A 27,151-nucleotide genomic window follows, 5' to 3' on the forward strand; every position below is an offset into this window, starting at 1 on the left:
CGCGTGACCGGTTACCGACCTAAAAATCTTAAAGTTCCGTTCCGGTTGACGGAGGTTTACGGATGGAACAATCGTCAGAAAAGATTTCGCAGTAACGGAAGCAGAATTAAAAGAAAGTCCAGCCAGGTTGTACTTACTTGCCACAGCACAAACTGTTCCGCGGCCATGGTCAAATTCCTCGTTGTACTTACTTGCCACAGCACAAACTGTTCCGCGGCCATGGTCAAGTTCCTCGCCTACGATTCTTGCTGCCACCTGCGACAATTTGTGCACTCATCTATGCAGCAGTACAAATACATCTCCAGCTTCACTGCACCGTATTTTTCTGCTGCGAGAACTTTATGGAAACGTGCTTCTTTTCATTGAAAAGAACCATCACCTGTTGAGTATGTATTTTAATGCTGAACACTTGATGCAGAACTTTTTCATGCTTTTTTGTTTTGAAAAAACCCCTAAAGCAATTCGATTGCCACAAATCGCTTCCAAACGTGAACAATAACAAACATTTATGACGGCTGTCGGAAGGATGTGTATCAAACCAGCGAAAACTTTCGCTGGAAAAGAAACCGTTTCGGAAATAACAAACCAGCGAAACCAAGTTGCTGGATTTGATTTCGCGCAGCCACCTTTTTCAGCGAAAAATTTCGCTGGTTTAGAGAAAAATTTCGCTGATATCAGCAAAACCAACCCAGCAAAATTCGGTCGCTGGTTTGGCGATCGATCCCCTTTCCGTGTACAGACGCCGGCCACGACCAGAGGTAAGACACGGGGAAGTGGATGGGAATGTTAGTCCGATACTTGAGTGATGGGACCGCCAAATCGACTGCGTCTCCGACAAAGTATCACATGAGTTTTGAGGGGTTAGTAAGATGGGTATGAGGTCAGGATTCACTGTGGTAGGTGATGCGACCATAAGCAATTTGTTTATCGGTTGAAATTTTAAAAATCTTAGGCAGCCGGCTGCGGAAAGATAGCTTTCTAGGGATTTAAATAAAGTATTAATTCGACCGCGATTCTCCAGAAATTCCCCGTCGGCGTGCCTTCCGATCAACGGTGATGTAGGAAGGGCTTCATTAATTGAAATGATTATATATCATAAGCCTTAAAAAATATTCGACGGCGTGACTTCCAATCATCGATGATATAGAAAGGGCTTAATCCAGCAATACGACTTGCTAGTCTCAAAAAAAATAGATACTTTTTTATAGAAAACTATAAAAAGAGAACAACACAAAAAAACTCATCGGCCAACGAACGCGAGTGAAAAAAAATAATGAAATAAGAAGAAGGTAAAAAAAACAGAACTGCGCGTCCACACAGGCACCGCACTACTGATGCCATTATGTAATTATAATGGCCAATCACCCCATGCACTCGAACAGCGACACAAAAGAGACGGAAAATAACACGAAAAAACAGGACTGCGCGTCCACACAGGCACCGCACTACTGATGCCATTATTTAATTATAATGACCAATCACCCCATGCACTCGAACAGCGACACAAAAGAGACGGAAAATAACACGAAAAAACAGGACTGCGCGTCAACACAGGCACCGCACTCTGTTTATTTTGTACAAATAAAATAAGATTAAAATTCATCTGAGGATGTGTGATTTGTCCAACTAAAAATGATCGCAGTAGCTGTTAAGGACAAAAAATGAATTAATATCACATAATTTTGAAAATTTGCACCTTTTTGTACACTACAATTGGATTAACTTTTGAGAGATTCGATGTAATACTAATCTCTCTTCGGCAAATATATTCTAGATTTTATTTGCTACAAATCTACACAATCAGTTATGTTAAACACGAGGGAAATTGAAACTTCCAGATGAATTAGAAAAAAATAATTGGAAAATACTTATTTTGCAGCTTTCATCGATCCTGACGACCAAGATAAACATGTTTCCATGGTGTAGGATGTTAAAGACGTATACAAAGAACTCAAAACTAATGTTTTGATCAAACAAGACCAAAAAATATCCTAATTTTAGTGAAATATTTGACACTTTTTCGAGTTTTTGGCTAATATTTATGATATAAAAAAAAAGAAATAAAATCAATTTTCACCGATAGATTATTTTGGAAAACAGTTTCCCTGACTCAGGACAGTCCCCCCAACAAGCTCCAGGGTGAATTAGCGAGGTTCATTCAAGTTCGATAAAAATAACCTTTAGACAAGCCGTGCGTTTACAAGTGGATTATCTTTTCCATGGTAAAAACAAACTTTTTTTTGGGAATCCCATATCCCCGAAAATCATTTCCCCGGAAATGCCACATCCTCGAATGTAATTTACCTGAATGGCATTTTTTCCGAACTGTTGTTTTCCCGAATTGACATATTCCCGAAAATTTACATTTTCCCAAATGATATTATCCTAGATATCTAAATTGTCTTTCTGGTGAATATTTCGTCATATTTTTATTAATTGATGAAAAATCCGATTTTTTGCGTTGTAATGTAATAAAAGAACGCTCCCTTATCAATTTTGTTCTGGTTATAATAAGACTATAATTTTGATTTTGAATTATGATTTTATACAGTAATCAACCCTTTTGGCGAACGCTTCTTACAAATTGAGTTGTTTCCATATATTTTTAGATCTACATTCTATATATGCAAATAACTCGCATAGGCATTTGGAAGGTGTTAGCTGCCGAGCTTCGGTGACCCATTTCTACGCTGGCTAGCCGAGCGCGAGGTACCTCAGCTTTTATCGACAAGCCCCGCCCTGAAGAACGTTTGCATCAATCGGATTATTTCGAATCGTTATTTAGAACTTCCGAACCCTTGTCAAAAAGACTAGGACCCAGCGCGTATATAGTTGATAGTAACAGTATTCCTTATTCCAGCTCACCAAGCCGCGATGGCCTAGTGGTTAGCATTTTTGCTTACCAATCTAAAGGACGGGGGATCGAACCCCGACTCGAGCGACTTTGATTTTTTGTTCATGTTCAGAGTTTCAATATTTATAATTCCTATACTTTCTCGTTGGGAGCAGATGGGAATCGAACCCCAACCTTTCCCTTACAAAGCGAACACCGTAACCAGTCGGCCACGGCCGCTCCCCCCATCAATTTTTCCTTAAAATGACATGTTCCAAAGTTTTTTACTGTTAAGTAACGGAAAATGGCAGCGTTTTTAAAACTTGTTTAAGTGTTGTCTTCAATGAAAAATTCGTTTTTTTCGGAATTCTGAGTACGCCATCAAATCTGGCGTACAATTTTACATTAAAGTCCCTTTGATACCAAATTTCTATCTCCTCACCGTTTCAGGCTGCAAATTATTGAAAACACCTCATTTTTCGCATGTTCAAAAATGGAAGGGGTCGTACCGTCCCTCCGTCACGAGTAACAAAAAACGGACCTTTGGATTTGTGATCAGGGACAAAAGTTACCCCTTAGGACAAAGTTTCACGCAAATCAAAGAGGGGTCGGGGCAACTGCTGTGTGAGTGTATATCTGTAATATGCTGTCAATATTTCAAATGTATATTTGTGTTTTGGAAAAAATCTCGATTAGAAATTTAGTGGTATAGAGACGGAACAGCACTGTCGTAAAAACCCTTGTCTATAGACATTTAACTACTAAATCCTAATCGAGTGACACATTCACCCAAATCACTGGTGACATTTGCTCGGATAGATAATGGTTTCAGTTTGCCACGATTTCATGGATCAGCACAAATTTTTCGTCATGGTTGAACATCTCATGTTGGTTCTAGTGACAGGTTGTGGGTGATGTGAGGTTAAATGGCGAATGGATTTATTCTAATGTTCTAGTTACATTTGGCATCTGCCCATTTGGGTGCCAAAAAAGGAGTTTCATGAACTTGCAATCACTCAAAGGCGTTTTCACCCCCACCTTGCAGAGTGCAAATCATTGTCATTGCTGACAAAACTGCCAATCATCTACGCAATTCACACCCTTTTGCTGACGTGGCGACACCACTGGGGCCTGTGGTTGCGGCTCTTTGGGCCACATCTGGCGCTGACTGACTGTTTCGGAGCTGAGACGATTTTTTTTCTGGCACGTGTTTGACAGACCCACCCGATTTTGACAGCCATCATGTCACGTTGGGTGGTGCTGGTGATTGGGCAAGAAGAGTGGCAATTTCCGGGAAACCATCAACCTACCCCGCGAGCGGTTTTCCAAACGGGACTCGGATGAATGCACTCCATCCGTCCATCAAAGCGGTGTTTTTTTTTGCGGATGCAGTTTCCTGTTGCATTGCGCGCACGCTCTCTGTCGTTGTGAATGCAAATAGTGAATGGCGGTGATTGGATGGAAATGCATTTTGTGTTGACTTGTTGGGAAAATCGGAATTGAATGTCACCGGTGAACGTCGTAATTAGCGAAGTGCAAACGTTGACATAAATGAAATTGATTTGATTTCTACTGTTTTATTTTAAGTCAAAAAAATAATTATATTATATCTAAGGTAATTTTTCTCGTTTTCAAGCAAAATGACGTCTTTTTGAAAAATGACCCCAGATATACGGGTCATTTCACCTCAATCGTATACATAATTAAACTCTATAACCTTCAAAATTAAATAAACTTAATCATTTCGAAATTTTAAAACTAACCCTAACTTTTGGAAAGGTCTATAAATAGACAATTTTCTTCGTGTCATATTTTCGAACAAATTTTAAAATTTAGAAGTTATTTTAATTGAGAAGATTATCTCACAAAAATATAATTTTTCAACATTACAAATTCAACCAATGGTTTTCGAGAATATCGTCAGTTTAAAATTACAGGCTAATAAAATGACGCTTAGAAGAAAAAAAAATCGTCGAGCTGAATTCTTTGTGAGGGCGTAACTTAGTAACTAGTTGTCCGATTTTCAAAATCACAGAGGAATTTTTTTCAGTTTTTCAAAACTATTTTTCACTGGTGGCTTTCCTTCATAAAATGTTGAAAAAGGAAAAGCGTTAAAATATCCGAAAATTATTACCTAAAAGTAAAAAAAAATGTATGACCGCATCCTCGAAATTTATCAAAAAATACACTTTTTTCAAAAATGTATACCTCTGTAACCAGATTTTGCACTATGGCTGAAAATACTTTGTTTTGGGTTTCATAAAACATTAAAAATAAATTTAAAAATAAAAAATACATATTATAAGGAAAAAAAAAGATAAATAATGAGATTGGATTTTTTTAAGGGTGATACTTTTTTTTTCTGAAAAGTCCAAGTCTACAGTAGCGTGGTTCACGGAATGTGTTTAAAAAAGGGCTTGATTTCGAGCGCATCAACGCATCAATTAACAAGAACTATGACCTCAGAAGCTAGCCTGAAATTTTGAGCTCATTTTGGTTAAGGTTTAACGGGTCCAATTTTGCCTTGAAAATTTGTCACTTTTGTCTTTTTCTTATATCCGTGAACCACGCTATCTACAGCTTTGCCGAAGACACTAACACGATCAGAAAATTCCATCTCAAGATATAGATTTTCATATCGACGTCGTCGTGCTATCATGTCGCACCCGCCATTTTGACGTTCCGAGAAAAACGCGTTTTAATGTTTGACCTTGAATAAACAAAAACGAAAGCACGCAATGTAAACAATAACAAACACGTTTTGTTTGGCTGACCATTCTGTGCATTGTCCCAAAGTTTGGTTGAAGTTGGTTGCTGGAGTCCCGAGTTATAATTACAAATGTTTACGGTAGTCTACCTTGTACGTGCGACAAACGCATCCTGACTTTCCTGGCCTGAAATCCCTTTGGCCTTTTGTCGCACTTACATCAATTTTCATGGAGTGACAAGATAGCACGACAAGATTGAAACTACTTTCATATGTAAAGTGACAAAAATGCACGGAGTTTTTTCGGTTTTTGATGAATATCTCAGGATTGAAATCGAATTTTGGGGATCTGTGAAGGTCAAAAGGTGAGGCATTGTGAGCTGCACAAAATGGCGTTCTTAACTCAATTTGGCCCAAAATGCACGTACGACAAGTTAGCACGATGGCGACGATATGATCATCAGTTCCTTATGAAAATAACCGATTTCAGCACTTTTGGACGCAAACAAATGGACTTTCAAAGAAAATAGTTTAGAATTTCAAAAATAATGTCTCAAACTTAAAAAAAATCAGAACCCTGTTAATGAACTTCTCCCATTTTCGAGTATTTTACGGAGAATTTCCAGAGGAATATGATAAACAATATTTCCAGACAAAGTCTTTTTGGTCCAGACACCTTCAAAACAGTTTTTAAAGATATCATGTGACTTTTTCAATTGAAATTTAATTGAATTGACTTTTGAAACTCAAAACTCCATTTTCAGAACCCCAGAGTGTGTCAAGTAATTTGACTGGTTTCTTATGAGCGTATGTATTGCAAAAAAATAAAGATGTGTTTAGGGTAAAATTGAACATTTCAGGGGGATTTATGTATTTATTGTGCTCTATTTTTATTCCTGAAATTTGGTTGAAATTCATTGAAAACGTCCTATAAGCTATGAGATTCTATATGTTTGTAGAACAATTTCAAATATAATTCTAAAAATATATTCGAATTGATACCAGCTGAAAGAGAGTGAGGAAGGCGTCAGTCACATAGATATTAAAAAATAATAATTTATCTACATCGGAAACGGTCGCGTCTCCGAACCTATCTGCCAGGTCAACTTATCAGCACCCACTTTGGCGGTGATCTCGGTGAAGCACACTGGCCAACCAAACCAACAACACAACCGGTAGCAAACCATTATAGAGTGTTACATCGCTCCTCTCAAGTACTTTGCCAACAATTGAGTGGCGGCAGCGGCGGCGGTGCGCATTGGAGTACTAAGTGGAGTCATCATCATCAAACAGCAGTTCATGGCCGCAATCGAGCGCGCGCGCACGCCTCAGCTGACGTTTTCGATGACAGGTCCAAGCGTTTTTTTTTTCGTTCTGTTTGTGTCTCTTTCCCACTTGACGAGCAGCAGAGGGGTGTTTATTAGGAAATGGATCCGATGCCACTTTCATTCGCACTGGCCACTCTACTGAGCCCTCAAATGAACAGCTTTATCAATCGCCGGTTTGACACGGTGTGTGTTGCCACTTAATACTTTGTTAGAAATAAATTATTTTTTTGCTAATAAGAATCTCTAGCTCAGTTCCTCTTAGATTCCAAAATATCTATTTAGTTGTTCTTCCAGTTAGTTTTCCTTCAGTTAGTTTTCCTTCTGTTAGTATAACTCGCCTTCGCACAAAGCCGTCGTTTCTGGTTGCACCGGAAGCAAAGCAAGAACGCCCCAGCAGCTGGACACCGAGTTGCGGCTGAGGACAAAACGCAAAGGCCAGCAGAGCCAACCAAGACCCCTACACAATCCCCCTTCCCTTCCCACGCCTTGTCTTTAACATCAATTCCTTCCCTACTAACCCCGAGTAGGCCGCGGGTAATCGGCTTCCTTCCCACTAACATTTACACACAAGATCCTCTGTTATTATTAAGTCAAATGTAATTACAAAAGCCGACTCGGTCCTAACCAGGTCACAGTACCGAAAAGGACCTAATAAAAATAATTTTATGAAAAAAAAAAAAAATCTCTAGCTCATAGTGATTCAAAATTCACGATTGTTTTATGGAAGTCTTGAATTTCACATTTTTTATCAAAAAAAACATCATCTTACTGTCTCTAAACACACCGTAAAGTATTGAAGTAGCCAGCCGGCAGTCATCTTGATCAAATCTCGAGGACTGATTGGCACCGTAGCGGACATCCACCAGAGTCGTCATTTGACTGTCGTTTCTCCGCACTTTCAAGTCAAGTGTGGACAATTCGCGTGTGCCACCGCGTTTGAGCACTTTCTGCTACCGATCCACACTGTGTTTACATTTGAACATCCGAAAGATTCATAAATGGCGGTGGCGTTTGTATAATTTGTACGCGGCACGATCGCCTGAAAGTTATGAACGGATTTTTTTCCCTCTGTTCTTCGTGTGATATATGGGATGTGTTTGTAGCTATATAGGGTTGGTAGCTGCACGAGAAGTATCGTAGTTCATTGGCAGAAGGTTTGATTAATGATGAGCAGTTGAGTAGAGCTGGGAAGTCGTGGGAAAATTAATGAACAAAATTTTTTTATTGAGAACGAAGGAAGGCAAGAATGTAGCAAAATGTATACAAAATAAAAGAATTTTCATTTGACGAAAGATACAAATCATTTGAATATTAGGTAAATGTGAAAATGTTTTAAAAAACCATTTTCTTACATTTAAGTTACATTTTTGCAAATGTTGTTTGGATTGTTTATACCACCTCCTCTTGCCCTCGACCAAAGTCATCTATGAAAGTTTCCTCAAGATATTTCATGATTTATGAGCATGAGCATGAGCATGAGCATGGTTGACTGCCAATGAGCTGCTACTCCGTTATTGACAGATCAGCTGAAGTTAAACAATGAATCAAAAATGATCAGTGGGAGCCAACCATCCGTTCACTGTTTAACCTCTGAAGATCCTTACTTTATTAGTCAATACCGGCGCCCTCCCTAGAAGCCTGCAGTTCAACGAAAGGGAGGAATGTTAGTCCGATAGTTGAAGTTGCACATAGTTTTTCGCTATATACTTGTTGATACCGCTTGAGACCGTTGAATCCACAGCATCTCCTTCAAGCATCACGTGATTAATATTTTTTTGGGTTAGTAGGATAAGGTATTGGCTTTTCGATGCCTCCCGAGCTACGACGCTATGGGGAGGACTTTCATAACAGACCCGTCGGCGAGCCTTCCGAGCAACCATGCTATGCGAAGGTCTTTCTGGTTAACACACAAAATCACTCACACACAGTTATTATGCTCCACTATTAACTCGACGATCCAAATAGTCAGTGCGTCTTTCGATCATTATATATAAATGGCTTTTTCACCGCAGAAAAATAAAACCTTGTTCGAAAAATTTAAACATAATCCACCCGACGCCGTGCCTTCCGATCAACGTTGATATAGGAAGGGCTTTGAAAATCACAAAAAAATCACATTTCACTCCGAATATGTTTTACGACCACGCGCTCCCTTTACAAATTATGCACTCACCCCATACGAACAGCGGCACAAAAGCACACAAAAAAAATAACCTGAATAATCACGACTTCGCGTCCCCACTTTCAGCGCACCAATCTCAAGATATTTCATGATTTATGATATTCTATAAAGTTTATGATAATTCTAGAAAAAAATGTACAATTAAAACACAAGTGATCTATAACGTAATGATTCGAATTCCCGGACGTTTCGAAACCCGGACACCTCATCTTTTTTTTATCAATTATTTGGATAAAAGTTCGCATTATGAATGTCAAAACTGTGTTATTTGATGAATTCTAACATCAACTTTCATTTAAAGTTTGTTTGAACGCAGTAGTTAATGCCAAAACAATTATATAACATGAAATTATAGTCGCATTGTTAATTTGATTTTGGTTAACCGCGGTGGATTTTCTTAAAATAATTCGTTGGCGTTAAACTGTCAAAAATTGATTGCGGTGGATCGCGGTGGATACTTTTCTACCACAGTTTTTTGTATGATCAATGTGGTAAATGCTTTGGTGGATTTTCGACAGTTCGAAATATTTCAAGAAAATTTACCGCGGCTAACCAAAATCAAATTAACAATGCTACTTATAAGTTTACCAAAAATGTGAAACATTTCACTGAAATATCTCTTAGGCGTGCGATGCACCGGGAAGGCAAAGCAGAAATTTATGGTTTTGATTTCCTTAAATTCTAGCATTTTTTTTTCTAAAATATCGATTGTTTTGATGTCAACAGCTTATTTGAGACCTAAAGAATGTCATTCACTAACATTTTCGTTCAAATTTGTGCGGTTCATAAGCAAAATCGAGTGTCCGGGATTCGGATCACAACAAGTCATTTTAATTTTAAAATTCTGATGAAAAATTGTTAGAAAAGACATATTTTGCATGCATTCTCTTAAAACTGACTGTTAATACTACATCCTGATCATATTTCTACATTTCCAACTTGTTACATGATTTTTTGCCAGCCATAACAAAAATGATACGCTACTAAGTGTGCGGATTTCGAATCATGACGTTAAACTCGTTGGAAAGGTTTTTCGCAAAAAAAAAAATCTTTTTGCATTACGGTGCAACAGAATTGTACAAAAAAAAATCAAAATATTTTTGATCGATCTCAGACATGCTAATGATGATTTTGAAAGCAGAAAAATGCCTTTCAAATTGTTTTCAGTGGATAAGACTTCTATTTCCATTAAAATTTAAATACGTACGGAATGGTGTTCAAAGTACTTTTAGAAGAAGTTTACATCAAATTTTGAAAAGATCAAAGGTGAACTAACCTATAACCTATAGCTATACACGGCGTCTTTTTCAGGGGGGTAGTATTTTTTGAGAAATAGCAAGAAAACTGTCATATACATATGAAAGTGTGGAACATCCCCGTTCATTTGCGGGGCGAACGAAAATCTTTGGTCGGGAAAAATCAAAGTTATCCTCATTTGAAGTTTTTTGTCTTTTTTCCTATGGAGCGAAATTTCGTCTATTTCAATTTAGTATTGTTATAAGTCTACATAGACATGATTTATGGTTCAGATCATATCATTTCTTATGGGAAATGATGCAAGGAACATTTTTCCTGAAGCACGCAAAGTGATTGGAAATAAGGGAAAAAAGTTATAAAGGTTTTATTGGAAAATTGGGAGATTTTCTGATAAAATTGCACACCCCTTTCCCAAAAACCGCAATGTTTTTGATATTCAGATCATTATTTTGATGAATTCTTTTTTGAGAAATGTTTCTGGGCCCATTGAGTATACAAATCACTACAGAAAAGTGTAATTGGTTGGGTTTATGCTCAACTGTAAGTCACATTTATGAATTTTGGATTTCAACCGAATCAACATATTTTTGTGTGTTTTTGTTATAAAATGTACCGTTTTCATTAGATTTTCACATTTGTATTAGTCTTATTAAAACTCACAAGAGATCTCGTACTTATTTTGAGGTCAGGTGATAATATTGTAAATCAAAATCAGATCAAACCATCCACATCAACGACCCCCGGGTCTTTTGTGGTCTCTTTGCAAGTTTCTGCTCGAACCTAGGAGTCCGAAGGCTTGAATGGGGAGAGCACCCAAACCTCTTTCTACTCCAAGGAATCTTCCACCCCAGTGTTTGAACTGACGACCTATGGATTGCATGTCCAACCGCCGCCAGCGATTCCACCGGAGTAGGCTTGGTTTGGTGTGTTGTTTGTACTTATGACATAGAGACGACTCCTACACCTGGAACGACTTAACGGCCTAACTATCGAGGCCGGGACTGACATTTTACTTCCTCATCCAATGGAAGGTTGCAGCAGGTGGGAATCGAACCCAGAATCATCCGCTTACAAAGCGAACTGCGTAACCATTCGGCCACGCACTGCCACTGTAAATAAAAAGATCAATTATTTGTGTGTTTTTTAGCAAAACAATTTAATTGTTGTATTGTTCGTTGTTTCAAATTTGGATGCCAGACTTGTTTAGTATGTTAAGCTCAATTATTTGAGATTAAATTAATAGATTTACATACATTTAAACTTTTTAATGATTTTTACGCAATATTTATGTTATTACCAATAATTGCAAGTTCAACTCTGTAGTTTCAATACAAATAATATAGCCCAAATGGAAAAACAAATTACCTAAGGGCATAGAAATAGAAACCCTGTGATTGTATTTACACTGCATGTCTCAATTAGATAAAAAAAATATCATGTGGACCATGTACAAACAAAAAAAGTGAAAATTTAATGCAAACGGTACATTTTATAACCAAAACACACAAAAATATGTTGTTTCGGTTGAAATCCAAAATTCATAAATGTGACCTACAGTTGAGCATAAACCCAACCAATTACACTTTTCTGTAGTGATTTATATACTCAATGGGCCCAGAAACATTTCTCAAAAAAGAATTCATCGAAATAATGATCTGAATATCAAAAACATTGCGGTTTTTGGGAAAGGGGTGTGCAATTTTATCAGAAAATCTCCCAAATTTCCAATAAAACCTTTATAACTTTTTTCCCTTATTTCCAATCACTTTGCGTGCTTCAGGAAAAATGTTCCTTGCATCATTTCCCATAAGAAATGATATGATCTGAACCATAAATCATGTCTATGTAGACTTATAACAATACTAAATTGAAATAGACGAAATTTCGCTCCATAGGAAAAAAGACAAAAAACTTCAAATGAGGATAACTTTGATTTTTCCCGACCAAAGATTTTCGTTCGCCCCGCAAATGAACGGGGATGTTCCACACTTTCATATGTATATGACAGTTTTCTTGCTATTTCTCAAAAAATACTACCCCCCTGAAAAAGACGCCGTGTATAACTAAGAAAACGTTGATGAATAGCATTATTTTAATATTCTCAAAATGTCATGATTTTCGCTATGAACATGAATTCAAATCAACAATTTTTAAAATTAATAAGTAAATAATAAATAATATGTGTTTTTGAAAAATAATTAAATAAAATCTCCAGGTAAAATTGTTAAAAAGTCAGAATTTTGCCTTAAATTTGCTGTCAACCGCAATTTTAGAGTGCGAATGTCCATTTTGGTGGAAACTGCGACTGGAAATGTAAATAAACAAATACTGGATGCCTAGTTTTCCCAATTCTTGTTGTCAAAAGTGCGAGAGAATAGCGCGGGCCAAATCCAAGTAACAGTGCAAGGATCAATATGTCAATTTTTTTCCTGATACCATTTTACGTACCGTTAGTGGGGGTGACTATGGGTCAAAAAACGAAAACAAAAACAATTTAAATAAAATCAAAAAGCTTTTAACGTAGAAATTCCCAAAATATGGTGGAATTTGATGAACTCTACCTTAAATGCCAATCGCTTTAAAATATACCCAATCTCACCCCTTCGAGGGGGTGACATTGGGTCGAATGAAAGTAAAATTAAGCTCAAATTCAACGATATGGTAAAAACAAGTCAACCAACAGTGTTTCTTGTTCGAGGGAATCGTTTTGACATGCTAAAATGTTTGAAGTAGAGATTTTCGAACATTTAGGTACTTTTCGAGCAATTCCAGCAAAAATATTGAAGAGTTGATTTAACGAGACGAAATTTTTGGCCAAAAACGTACCTCAACTTTAGACAGCTGCCAGAATGACAGGATTTGTTGTATGAACAAGATTTTTTTTGCTAAGTTATCTTAATTTGAATTCTGTTAAAATGGTTGTGTAGGGGACATACACAACCATTTTAACAGAATTCAAATCCGTAAAAAATCACTTTGATCCAATCTCACCCCCAGACCCAATGTCACCTCCACTGACGGTATAAATATTGTAATTAAATATAAAAAATAAAAAAAAATATTTTTAATAGGCTTCATCCATAAAGTACGTCACGCTAAAATCGGCCAAAATTTACCCCCCCCCCCCCTTTGTCACACTTTTCCTATACTTATAACATGCAATGTCACACTTGCTCAGAACCCCCCTCCCCCCCTAGAGCGTGACATACTTTATGGATGACGCCATACCTGATACCGAGCATAAACAATATTTTCATCAGTATTATTCTACCTCAAACGATTTGATTTTTTTTTTTAATCAAACGAAATTCATTTATGGGTGCAACGCAAGCTTGGGAGTGAATGGACTAAATTGGTTGAAATTTTGTTGTGAAGACAACTTGTATGCGAAAAAATGTCTAAATAATGGGTAAAACAAGACGAGGTGTCCGGGAATTCGAAGCATGACGTTATAGGTCAACGAAATTTATTTTTCTTACAATCGAGTCTACACGGCGTGTTTTCTGGGCAACCTTAAGGAAAAAAAATAGTCATCGCTACTTTCAAATGTGTCTTATAGGAAATTTTCTCAGCTTTCCAATGCTTCTAAGAGCGAAATGTTTCATCGGGAAATTTCTGAGATATCTATATTTTAAGTATTTTGTTTTAAAATCCTTAATCATTTATTGGAAACTTTTAAATAACAGTCCAGGAAACTTGTCAAATGATGTGTTTCATGTGTCATTTACTCATCAAAATGTGCAAAATAAGACAAGAAACAACTTTGTAGAAGGTTGCAAACCGCTTTATTTTGAAAATGAAGTTTAAACCGATTTTTTTGAATATGTGGGATTTATTCAGAAATTAAAATCATAATACCGCATTAAAATATTATTTTTACAAGAACAAATAGATTATTAAATAATTGTTGTGTACAAATAACACCGGTCTGCTCTGATCCAGCTTGGAATTATCTGATGCAATCGATTTTTTTTACAAGTTTGAGATTGATAGCGATAGGGTATTACAAGATTTTTATGAATAAATATCATATTTCCTTAATCAAACATTAACCAGTTGCATGTTAATGTTTAATACTCGAAATTGAACTGCAAATTACTGTTGCAAGCTTTAGGAGAAATACTTTTCATTAGTATAATATGATTGTTTTAGTTTTTTTTGTATTAAATGATCAAGGAATTAGCAATATTTTAGAAGTTTATAAGACTCTCATCTTCAATCTCATCTTTTTAAAAAATGTTTTATTTCCTGATTTTTGTTCAAATAGTTTGGAAAGGAAGTTTATGTTTAATTTTTTTTGTTGAAATGATAAATAATATTGTTCGAACAAAAAAAAAGTTTGTAGCGGTGTTTTCAGCATTCTGAATTGGAAGACTCGAGTTTCATTGCTACTTTTTAAGTGCATTTTCAAAAGTAAACATTTTATAAAATTTTATATTTATTTTATACTCATGAAAATATGACTTATGAAGCTTGCAACAGTAATATGTAGTACATTTTAGATTTTAAATCATATTTGTATTTATGTTCCTGGTTAATGTTTGTTTAAGAAAATATCAAATTTATTCATTAAAACTCAATAATACCATTCACAGTCACAAACCTGCCAAAGTTTCGGTTGAACAAGCTAAATCAGAGCAGACACGTGATATTTGTACACCAAATATATGTAATAATCTAATAATTCTTGTAAAAATATATTTTTACACTGTTGTATCATTTAAATTTCTGAATAAATCCCATATATTCAAAAACTCAGACAAAACATTATTTTCAAAATGTTTAGTGGTTTGCAACCTTCTACAAAGTTGTTTCTTGTCTTATTTTGCACATTTTGATGAGTAAATGACAAATGAAACACATCATTTGATAAGTTTTCTGAACTGTTAGTATAAAGTTTCTTATAAATAATATAGAAATTTAAAACCAAAAACTTAAAATAGAGATATCTCAGAAAATTCCCGATGAAACATTTCGCTCTTAGAAGCATTGGAAAGCTGAGAAAATTTCCTATAAGACACATTTGAAAGTAGCGATGACTATTTTTTCCTGAAAAGTTTGTTCTAGAAAACACGCCGTGGTCTAGTCTAGAGTCAAACAGAACACCTTGAAAACTTAAATGAGATTAAAATAACCAAATGTTTTCATCATTCGACTACCCGAAGTTTCTTTGATAGAAAAAAATGTATGTAAATGAGTATATTTTTGGCATCACTCTCGCAATTGAAGCGAATTGTATATTCATTAACGAATATTTTAAGCATAAAACAGAGTGAATTTCTAACCAAATGCTAATGGTAGTAACAAAAACAAAAAAATAAAAACGTTACGTGTGAGTAGAACGTTACCCTGTGACAGCGGGCACGATAATTAGCTTTGCGTCATCGCACGTCGCCATCCAGGAAGAAATCATTATCCGTCCGATTCACACACGCAAGAGCCGCGACTGTCACGTTACGTTTAATTTTTCTAATGTCATACATGTCTCTGTCCTACAAATCCAAAGCCGCGTCACACAGTAAATAAAGTGGAAATGAAAAGGTTTTGATTTTATAAATTCAAAAAGAATATCAGCGATAAGTTTGATTCTAAATCACTTAAATTTAAATATCAATTAATGTTTTCGTAAAAGTTAATTTAACTAAAACATTTCAACAGTGCATCAAAGCAATAAGTGTCAGACCGTCGCGTTGATGCAAACGCAGACTGACAGACGACGCCGTTGACGTCGCGTCACCCACCTGATCCGTCCATCCCCGATCCGTCCATCCATGGATCACCCCCACGCTTATCGCACGCTTTTATGTCCAATTTATTCTAAAATGACCAAAAAGAACATCACTTACCGTTCGTCTTTCACGCTGTCTAGCCCCGGCTCTGCTTTCAAGAAACCGGAAGCACACTTGTCACAATAAGTTTCGCCTTCGTCTTCGTTAAATGTTTTAAAAAAAAATCTTCTTTTTTAGCTTCTTCTCAATTTGTCGCACAAATTCTGCTACCGGTGTGGATGCTGTCAAAGTGAATCTTTTTCACCACTCACTCTCCGCTGCTGCTGGACTCCGAAAAAAAATCTCTCACAGTTGGTTGCCAAAGGCAAATATTCTTCTCGTTTGCTCACTTCGCTCGATTATATTTTCGCGCTCGGTTTACACTATTACAGCTGCGAGCCAAAGTGCCACTGGTTGAATATTTATCACAAAATATAATCGTTTTTCACTGTTTTCTTTTTTCTCTCTCGATCTGTGTTGCTGGTGGAAGAAATGAAAACAGAAAATTATACATAAATAAACAGCAACACTGGAAGCATTTGCACGCTGTTGAATTTCACAGAATGACTAAATTGTATCAATTTTAAACAAGAGCTTGAAGGGTTATTCACATATCTAGTTTGTTTTTTAGTCTAGTTTGTCTTGATTCTCTTGATTCTCTTGATGCTTTCGATTCTTTTGATTCTTTGGGTTCTTTTGATGATCTTGATTCTCTCGATTCTTTTGATAATCTTGTTTCTCTTGATTCTCTTGCTTCTCTCTTTTCTCTTGATTCTTTTGATTGTCTTGATTCTTTTGATGATCTTGATTCTCTCGATTCTCTGGATTATCTTGATTTTCTTGATTCTCTTGATTCTCTTGATTCTCTTGATTCTCTTGATACTCTTGATTCTCTTGATTCTCTTGATTCTCTCGATTCTTTAGATTCTCTTGATTCTCTTGATTATTAAAATTTTCTTGATTCCATTGATTCTCTCAATTCTGTTAACACTTATGGTTCTCTTAATTTCGTGATGTCTTCCAAATTCTCCAACATGTTACAATTTCACTAACAACCTGCTAACAACGCTCTGAACCGGATCACCATCGTCCAACACCCCCTCAAAATTTGTCACCGTGATTTCACTCTTCTGCTTCACTGACAATCACAGCAGTGTGATACTAAGGCGGCTGTATCAAGGAAATGAAATCCAGACGAATAACTTTCTAAACTCTGCTATATATTAGGGTGCCCAGAAAAAATGACCCCCTGCTCCACGAGCAAAAAAAGGGTTTTTGAGTTATTTTAAGCATCTGTGTAAATTTTGGACGAAATTCGTTGAGATTAACCCATTGATACCCGAGCCTGAAGTTGGTGAAAAAAATGTTTTTCATACAAAAATGACATTTTTAAATCGCTAATAACTTTTCAAGACCGAGTTTTACAGTATGTTCTACAAAGTTGTAGAGCATTTAATTTCCAATGAGAATCTCACTTTTGGGAATATTTGGATGGAAATAGCGCTCTGTGCAGACCAAACAATAAGAAAATTGTTTTTTTTTTCATACATTTCATACAAACTTCACCCCCGAGTATCAATGGGTAAATGTTGACCAATTTTGCTCATATTTGGCCCAGAGTCCTTAAATTGCTCAAGGAACAATAATCAGCTTGTGGAGCGAGGTTTTAAGAAAAAGTCCCATATTCTGGGCACCCTACTATATATCCACATTTTTTTTATCCAATTAATGATCTTATTTATTTTTTGGGAAAAGTTTGACTACTTACCAAGATAATCAACCAAGAAAAGATTTTAAAGAAGTTTTTTTTATGCAAAAATTGTGACAGTGCTCTCCTCATCATTTCATTTCTCTTTCAAAGCTTCTTAGTGCCCACTTCTATGGTCATTAGTGCACCCTAATGCCAACACGTTGTCCAACCAATTCTACACTCCCCCACAAACACATTCGAACAAACAATAATAACGCGTCCGTCGTCGTCGTCGGCCGGATTGCGGTTTCGGGTGTGCGATCATTCACACTCGATTATCATAATTACACCACGCTCGTGAGACTGGCTGTGTTTGAGTGTGTGTTCGTTCCTGCTGGTAAACAAAAAAGTACACATGTTTCGAATGTTGTTGTTGTTTTTGGTCTTTGCTGGCTGTAGAGATTTACAATGTTTACCGGACGTTAACGAGGTTATGGACTGCCGGCGGCGGTGGCACATTGTGTATGTGTGTGTGGAGATAGTTAACGAAAAAGATGATTTAGTAAACGTGTAAACATACACTGAAGTTCAAGAAAACGGACTCCACATGGATGCAGTTTCTGCGATGTTGGTGGCACTCTGGGAAATCGCATTTTAAAGAAATTTACAATAATTTCATACTTTAGCAGATTTCCGGAAATTTTGAAAAATCTTTTTATGTTTCATTTATTTAGCCATTTTATCAAAAAATGGTTCATCCATCAATGATATTTCCAAAAAAGTCTCTCATTTGGAAAGCTGTCCACTGAAAATGCCATTGAATTTCATAAATTTTCATCTTGATGAGAGTCAATATGATCAATTTAGAGAAAAAATCGACGCTGTCGTGCTATCTTGTAGCACCCGCCATTTCGACGTTCCGAGAAAAACTCGTTTTAATGTGTGACCTTGAATAAACAAAAACTAGAGCACGCAATGTAAACAATAACAAACACGTTTTGTTTGGCTGACCATTCTGAGCATTGTCCCGAAGTTTGGTTGAAGTTGGTTGAGGAGTCCCGAGTTATAATTACAAATGTTTACAGAAGTCGTGCATGTACTTGTGTCAAACGCGTTCTGACCTGAAATCCCTTAGCACGACATGATTGAAACTTCTTTTATATGAAGAGCGACAACAATGCACGGAGTTTTTTCGGTTTTTATTGAACATCTCAAGATTGAAATCGAATTTTGGGGATCTTTGAAGGTCAAAAGGTGAGGCATTATTAGCAGCACAAAATGGCGTTCTTAACTTAATTTGGCTTAAAATGCACGTTCGAGTTAGCACGACGGCGACGAAATAACTCTTCAGCGCTGGTGGCGTCAGATAGATTGCTTGGGCGGAATTTCTCAAAAGTAGATAAGTTTCGAGGGCCTCTATAAGGTTCCAGATGGTTATTTTTCAAACACCAAATTCATTATATGAATCTGATCTACAGAGCTCTCATGTTGATATGATATGTTGAAAAAGCGACGTTACTGAAAGCACGACTTTATACGTGAGTAATTCTCGTTGAAAGTGAACCACAATTTACACAAGGTGCTCAAAATTCAAAAGTAATGTACTTTTTCAATAGCCCCCACCAAGTTATGAAAGAAACCATGTTTGGTTGATTAAATTTGTCCTCCCCTCGGCGCCACCAAGCTTAAACATTATTTTTAAATTGTAATTTTTTGACTTAGGCGCGTCTACAAAATTGCTAATAACTTTGCAAAACTTAAACGAACCCTTGATGTTTTTTAGCCACAAAACACCAATGAATTTTTAAACGTCATTTTTGAAGGCCGGCGCCCCGCTCTATCGAAAAACTGACAAATCCATTCGAAAGCTGAGTCGATTTTACATACAGGACCAATAAATCGGGACCCGCCCGTGTGGATCAATCGGACCGCGCACTGGCTCACAATCCAGAGGTTGCTGGTTCGAATCCCGCGGCGGGCGCTCTAAAATTCTTTGTGTAAATATGGGTATTCGGCGCCGTCGCTCCGTGCCATACTTTCATACACTTAGGAGCCCAGGGCGGCGAAGTCCTTGTAGTTAAAAAGGAAGACACTAGTGGTTGGTACTAGCAATGGTGGCCGACAGCTATAAAGTCAACTTCGACCAATAAATCTAAGGTGTATGTTCCTCCTATCTTTTTTAACACCCAAACGCACGGGTAGTCATTTGACCCCTATTTTTTTCTTAAAAATCTCATAACTTTTGGTAGAATTAACCAATTTGGATGCTTCCGGTTGCAAAAGATCCAGATTTGTCTATATGCCTTGTAGTTTTGCATCATTTCCGGTATTGTTCTGTGAAATGGATTTGTTCTACTGACCAAAACCCCAAATAGAAGGGCCGAGGTACCCCAACGGAATCCGGAATATCTCCGGTAAAAGTGGACCATATTTGTCCCCCATTTGACTATTCAAAATATAGACAAATCTGGATCTTTTGCAACTGGAAGCATCCAAATTGGTCAATTCTACCAAAAGTTATGAGATTTTTAAGAAAAAAAATAGGGGTCAAATGACTACCCGAGCGTTTGAGTGTTAATCTAGTTTTAATTCCGCGAGCGCAGCGCTCCGTTCGCATTTCGGGCGCCCAATATTGTGCAATTTGCTTGCCACATTTTAAGATTTTGTCAAAAAATATAGGTGAGAATTTTTTAAATGATAGTTTATTGTCCAAGGATCAAGATGCACTTACGATAATTGATTAATATTTATGTTTTTGGATTCTTCCAGGCAATTTAATGTCCAAAATTTGTTTGTTTATTTTTTTTTAAATGCTCGGTACAATTAGCATTTTAGCAGCTGGAACTGTTTTGCTAATTCTGGAGCTACAAGTAAATATTATACAAAACACTAATGTTTTGCTTTTCGAGTTTTGTGAAAAAATTATCGATTGTTCGAATTCGAATATCGACTTGTTTTGAAATTTGCAAAACAGCTGTTAAAAGGCTTAGTCACCAGTTTCTCGCGTTGCTACTTTATTTCTAGGAAATTCCGATTTTTTTATCATTTGCCAGAATAATCCGCAAATTCAAATAATTTGATTATTGAATTGCTGAAAAAACTCACCTGCATTGTTCAAATAACATTTATTGAACATTAATATGGCTGCCGTAATGAGTTCTTGTTTGTTTGTAACTTAATATAACGAGTGCTGATATCATATCAACGGAAAATTAACACACACGAACATCGTTTCAATCATATATTCATTTTAAAATGTTTTTCAACTCATTTCATAGGAAAAAAGGCTACCAAAACCAGAAAAGTAAGGAAATTCCACTACAATTCACCGAATGCCAACGGATTCACGAAACGCCCCATCTGATGCTGGTGCGATGGTCAGTATGAGAATGGAATCCGTCCGGCAACGGCAGCGTCGTCTGTCGATGACGTTTATTACAGTGGAAAACATCCACAAACACACGAGGCTTGACCAACATACACCCACTTGAAACCTCGCCCAACTCATTTAAGCAAAGCACTGTGAAAAAAGCGTATCATTTTGATTTGTTTTTTTTTCTAAACTCTGTGAAACATAATTAACAAAACTTTAAATTTTACGATTAAAATTATTTGTTTTGTTGGCAAAGTTGATTTAAATTTTATATTTACATGATTTTCGCTGTGATAACCTGGGTTGTAAGTTGATTGGCGGTCGTGTGAAGTGGAAAACCACTTGATATCAATACCACACCATTGGACCATAGTCCCCCCGTGCCACCGGTGCCGGTGATAGTCAAAACGACCTTCGCAGTGTGGAAAAACGACCGGAAACATGCAAAACCGTCGGTCGCCCACGAGAGTGTGGAAACAACTTTTTTTTTTCATTCTCGTTCATTAATTTTAACACGGGTGTGTTTTCAGCTCCTTTTTTTTCATCAACCATTTATTTGCACCGTGGAGGCTGCGGGAAATGCTCCGGAAAATGGGGGGGGGGGGGGACCTTACAGTTTGAGCTGATCCCGATGATGGCCGGAAGTAGTTCTTCAAGTTAAACGACCCGTGCAGCAGCTTTTGAGTTAAAATCGAGTACGGAGGTGGGTGGTAATTAAACTCGTTCAGAGTTATAAAAATTAAATCGAGCAAATTATTGGTCGACAGGTGGCATCACCGGTTGCAACTTGTGTAACAGCAAAATTTACATTGCTACATTGAAGGACTGTGCGATCGTTTTGATTCTGGGAAGCGTGCCAACATGGTGTATAATTGGAAACCATGTCATTTCTATTCTGGATCGTGATGACCTTAGGACAGCATGATGAGTTTCGCTCTGTTACGTAACACTCGAACTTCATCAAAACTCAAAACATCAGCAGCGCCGGGAAACAAAAACCCATCCTGACGGCATTCTACCTCTTTTCCAAAGAATTCCAGCAATAATGCGCTGGTGGGGATGCCTCTAAAATAGAACTCCAAAGGGCGGATGTTCTACTAATTTGATCAGGACACGTCCTCGTTGAACGGGGCGTAAGTTTTCTTATTGCGTCTTCCACCGTGTTGGCTGATTGGGGCAATGTAGGGTCAAAGACTACAATTACGGCTACACTTTACTAATATTTTTTAATTTTAGTTGTGAGATTTTTATCCTTTTTGGTCTATTGTCAGTAATCGATCGGCATGGCTTTTCTGAAATTCTAAATTACTTTATAGGTTTTTGATAACCTACGAACCTCGTGACTATTAAATATTTCCATTCATTTGGCCTTTTCGGCTAGTACCACTAGCTAAGGTTTTTCCTTTTACAGAACTTTGCCTCCCGGGTCTCCTAGGAGTGGAATTTGTTTTTTTTTCTGTGAGTTTTAAAACGCGAAAAAAATATGTTCTTAAAATGTGCGTCTGTGTTAGATTAGATTAGATTAGATAAGATAAGATGAAAAAATTATGAACTCAAACACATGGAAAATTAACATAAAACGTAGATTTTAAGAAAGAATTGTAAGAAAGAGAGTCAAAATAAAAATAAATTTTCAACTTCGCTCTCGAAAATCAAAAACATACTTTTATATCGTCGTTTTCATGCTGTCTTGTCGCACATGCATTTTGAGCCAAATTGAGCTGAGAACGCCATTTTGTGCAGCTCTCAATGCTCCACCTTTCGACCTTCACAGATCCTACAAATTCGATTTAAATCCTGAGATGTTCAATAATTGTTGTCACTGTTCATATGACATTTCAATCTTGTCGTGCTATCTTGACACATCCTGAAAATGGCTGTAAGTGCGACAACTGGCCAAAAGGATTCCAGGTCAGAACGCGTTCGACACACATACATGCCTGACTACCGTATACATTTGTAATTATAATTCGGGACTCCGGCAACCAAATTCAACCAAACTTCGGGACAATGCAAAGAATGGTCAACAAAGCAAAACATTTTTGTTAGTGTTTAGATTGCGTGCGCTATTTTTTTGTCTATGCAAGGTCAAACATTAAAACAAGTTTCGCCATCTATACAAATTTCATTCACTTTGCGTCAATCGTGGGCTTAACGTCATTGATGTCGATGATCGTTGATTTAAACGTAATCGTAATCGCAGCCATCGTTGATTTAATCGTCAACGTCAACGGACTCGTTGATTAAAACGGCGTTGATCAACGCGTTGATTATCGATAATCAACGAGTTGATCAACGGCGTTCTTTTATAGTTTTCTAGAGTTTTATGAGGAAAGAACGATTTTTTCATAAATGTTTTGATTAGGAAACATTCTCAAATTGATGTGGCATGGTTGTTCGGGGATCCGAGTGTACCAAGAGGACCGAAGTGATTGGATTTTAAACGTAATTTAAGCCCTAGCTAATTGCTGGTCACTTCCATCTCCACTTTGGTTCCCAAGTCCAACCAGGATTTTCTTATGTAAATGACACCGAGAACGGACAATTGCACACTTCGAAAAAATCATGTAATATTCTGTTTATTTGATGCACATAACTGGAGCGTCATATAAAACATAAAATTCTGTCTGATTTGAAAATTACATTACTCAAATCAGACCCGATTAGGTCGTGTAAAATTACATTAAACGTCATTTTGCTGGCAGGGGAATACTATTGGAATTATTGTTTTCTTGTTGGAACAAATAAGACTACAAATTATTTTTATTTCGTTGTAAAAAATTTGATGACACACTTTTTTTTAATTTTTATCATTTTACACTCGATTTTTCCTTTTTCACAAAAAAAAACACTGTTTTCGTTCACTCAATTCCGTAACCTCCAGTTTCTAACCGTTGGACATTCCCCGTCCGCAGTATCGGACATCTTCCAGCAGGCCGTCTTCATGAAAGGTTACAGGGCTTTGGCCGTCCCGCTGGAGGAAGGAGGAGCTTCGCAGATCGAACGTTTTGATTTACACTCACTTTTCGGAAGCAGTTTCAGGCAGTTGCTAAAACAGAACATCGGCTTGCTGGGAGAGCTTTTCCAGTATCGCAACCCAGATGACGTCGCTCCTCCTCCGGATCCGGAGGTGTCATTTACATTAGAAAAATCCTGGTTGGACTTGGGAACCAAAGTGGAGATGGAAGTGACCAGCAATTAGCTAGGGCTTAAATTAAGTTTAAAATCCGGTCACATCGGTCCTCTTGGTACACCCGGATCCCCGAACAACCATGCCACATCAATTTGAGAATGTTTCCCAATCAAAACATTTATGAAAAAATCGTTCTTTCTTCATAAAACTCTAGAAAACTATAAAAGAACGCCGTTGATCAACTCGTTGATTATCGAAAATCAACGCGTTGATCAACGCCGTTTTAATCAACGAGTCCGTTGACGTTGACGATTAAATCAACGATCATCGACATCGATGATATAAACGCCGTTGATTTCAACGATTAACAGCATTGGTTGTTAGGGACCTTAGAAGAGACCCAAAAATGTGTTGCTGAACAAACAATTTTCGATTCCACCCTGGGTCCAATCTTGCTTCTGGCAAAAGATACAGGGTGCTCAAAACTGGTCTAAAATGTAAAAATCACGGTTTAGACCAGTTTTAGAAAGCATTTTTTAAACAAGCTCTCTTTCTTATTTTCAATTAGAAACCCCATTGGTTTAGATTGACGTTCTCGTAGTTTCATCATAATCTTTCTGTTCAAATTATTGAAACATAAATAAGTTTCAAATATTCAAATAATTGTTTGAGAAAAGTGGTTTCAGCAAAGTCAAGTGATTTTGTGTCTTTGGATGAACCGAAGTAGTTGAGAAACTTGAAGCTTTTAAAAGAAAACTTCAAGCAAAACAATGTACATGTGCTGTTCACTCATAATGCAAACATCCACTGACGTGACCAGGATGCACTATTGACCTAGTTAGATTGTTTTGCTCGACTTTGTAATGTTAACAACCTTCAGTTCACTCTAAATCAGTCATTGGCCGAACCGTTCATTGTTTGAATCTCTGTCAAAAAATGTTCACCCTCGTCCAAACAGTAAGTCTTTTCCGACTCTCTTTTGTGCGGATGTTTGAACACAAACCCAAGTTTCAAACTTTGGTGACTTTGGGTTTGGCAACAATTGTTTAGTTTTTACGGTTTTTCCGGCTAAAAACATTTTTTTGTCAGAAAAATGAAATGGATTTTAATAAAATAACTTGTCAAAGCTAACTCAAAGATCGTGTATTGCTTAAACCTTTTGTTTAAGACAAATGTTCAAACACAAGTTCAGGGTTCGATTTCAATGACTGCTCTAAATGCAAATTTTCATTAAAATTGTGAGTTTAGTAAAAAAAATCTCTAGAATAAGCAAGCGAGTGAAACAAGTTTCATTTCGGTCGTATTCCCCATGATTTCAACAAAAAATAAATAAAAAAGCGAGGCAATTTCATTATCTATGCATCGTTTCCAGCATGCTTACAAGGCTGACTTTTCATTATAAATTCATCATTGAAGGTTCCAGAGATACCGTACGCTTGCTTTACCCAAGCTATGCCGTTTGACAAGCTTCTTTTCTCGCGGCAAACAATTCCGCTTACCTGTCTTATCAGCGGGTGGTGTTATCTGTGCCAAGATAATTCAAAATTTGAACTCCGGATACGTTTTGCCCCAGGTTTCCATCCACCTCGCACTGTCTATTTCTTTTTTCCTATTTTTAATTGAATTACGAATCACGAATCAGCAGTGCCAGCCAGCAAGGGGTCCAACGATTGACCGAAACTGGTTCCAGAAAATCGTCACCGGCTGCGCCTCACCAGCACAAGTCACGCGGAAAAACTCTCCCCGAGAAAACGCGGGAAATTAAAAATTACTCCTTTCCGCCACCGTTTCACCGAGTTTTTTTTTTACTATTCTTCTTTCACTTTTGTCGGAGCTTTTGTTTCAAATCGGCACAGCGTGCTTCCGAGAACAGTTGTAGAGCTGGTGGGGGAGAGAAAATTCAAACGAAAACAATTTTCCAATTTCCACGGCTTTTCTTTGCCGCCCCAACTTGACTCTCTCGCCGGTATGGCATCCGGGCAGCACCACTTGAGCACTGTTGAATTCTTCGTTTTTATTTTCTTCACAGCGAGAAAACTATTGTGAACTGGAAAATTATTTCTGCTTTTCCCGGAAAATGCTTTTCCTCTTGACACTATAATGCGCATACATCACAAGTGCGCCTGCACTGTTGTGCGCAAAACTGCCGTTTTCCTCGTTGAACAAGGTATTTTCTTGCTGAAAGGTACGTTTGACACAACGCCACCTTCCGCACACAAAACCCTTGAACCACTGCCACACACCTGCTGCTGCTGCGCTAGTTCCGTCAAAAACCAGTGTCCAAAATGCACCTGCTGGCGTCACGTGTTGCGTACAAAAAACCAAATTCACGTGTTCTACCGCACTGTGAGTTCCCCACGCGAACCAACCCCGTCGATCGCGATCGAAACTTTGCCGAAGATCACAACTCGATTCGGCTGAACGTCAAACGTATCCGCGCGCGCTTTGACCCGGCAAGCAAGAACATACGTTATCTCTCCTCTCTAGTTTGGAGAACGTATTTTTCCGTACTGATAGTCCAAGCAGGCCTCGCTTTGCGTTCCGCCGCGAGAAACTCACGGTAAGCCGCCGCCGGGCGGCTCCTTTTTGGTTTGGCAGGCCGCCAACATTGCGGGAGGAACTCACCACGGTGGCGCTCACTCTCCTCCTCGGCGGCGGCGGCGGCGGTCAACGAAGAATTAAGGCGCCACCGAAAAGGTTGCGAAGATAACACACGAGTAGGTTTAGAGTGTTTTGGTATACCTGTAGTAGCGGTGTGAAGCATGGTGAGGTGAGGAGTGCCGGAAGAAGGTGGCGGCAATGAGTAACCTCAGCTGAGTGTCGCTCACTCTAACGAAGGTTCAGCCGATTTTGACAATCGGCTGTGGTTTGACGATTTTC

At 37.6% G+C, this 27,151-nt stretch overlaps 1 protein-coding gene across 4 annotated transcripts in view; it reads right to left on the reverse strand.

Annotated features, from left to right (window-relative positions):
• LOC120422010 (5-hydroxytryptamine receptor 1-like) overlaps positions 1 to 26,810 on the reverse strand; it is a 204,720-nt gene extending 177,910 nt beyond the window's left edge. Inside the window, exons 1-3 of one of the 4 annotated variants that reach the window (XM_052706272.1) lie at positions 26,515 to 26,810; positions 25,771 to 25,880; positions 16,154 to 16,555 (exon numbers count right to left, since the gene is read on the reverse strand). The gene's annotated coding sequence lies outside the window, so the exon portion shown is untranslated. Of the gene's footprint in view, positions 1 to 16,153; positions 16,556 to 25,770 lie in introns of all 4 variants that reach the window. The other 3 variants (XM_052706271.1, XM_052706270.1, XM_052706273.1) reach the window with 3 other exon arrangements.
• Between the last annotated feature and the right edge of the window lie 341 nt (positions 26,811 to 27,151).

The sequence above is a fragment of the Culex pipiens genome, chromosome 1 (genome assembly GCF_016801865.2).
Source record: "Culex pipiens pallens isolate TS chromosome 1, TS_CPP_V2, whole genome shotgun sequence".
Lineage (NCBI taxonomy): Eukaryota > Metazoa > Arthropoda > Insecta > Diptera > Culicidae > Culex > Culex pipiens.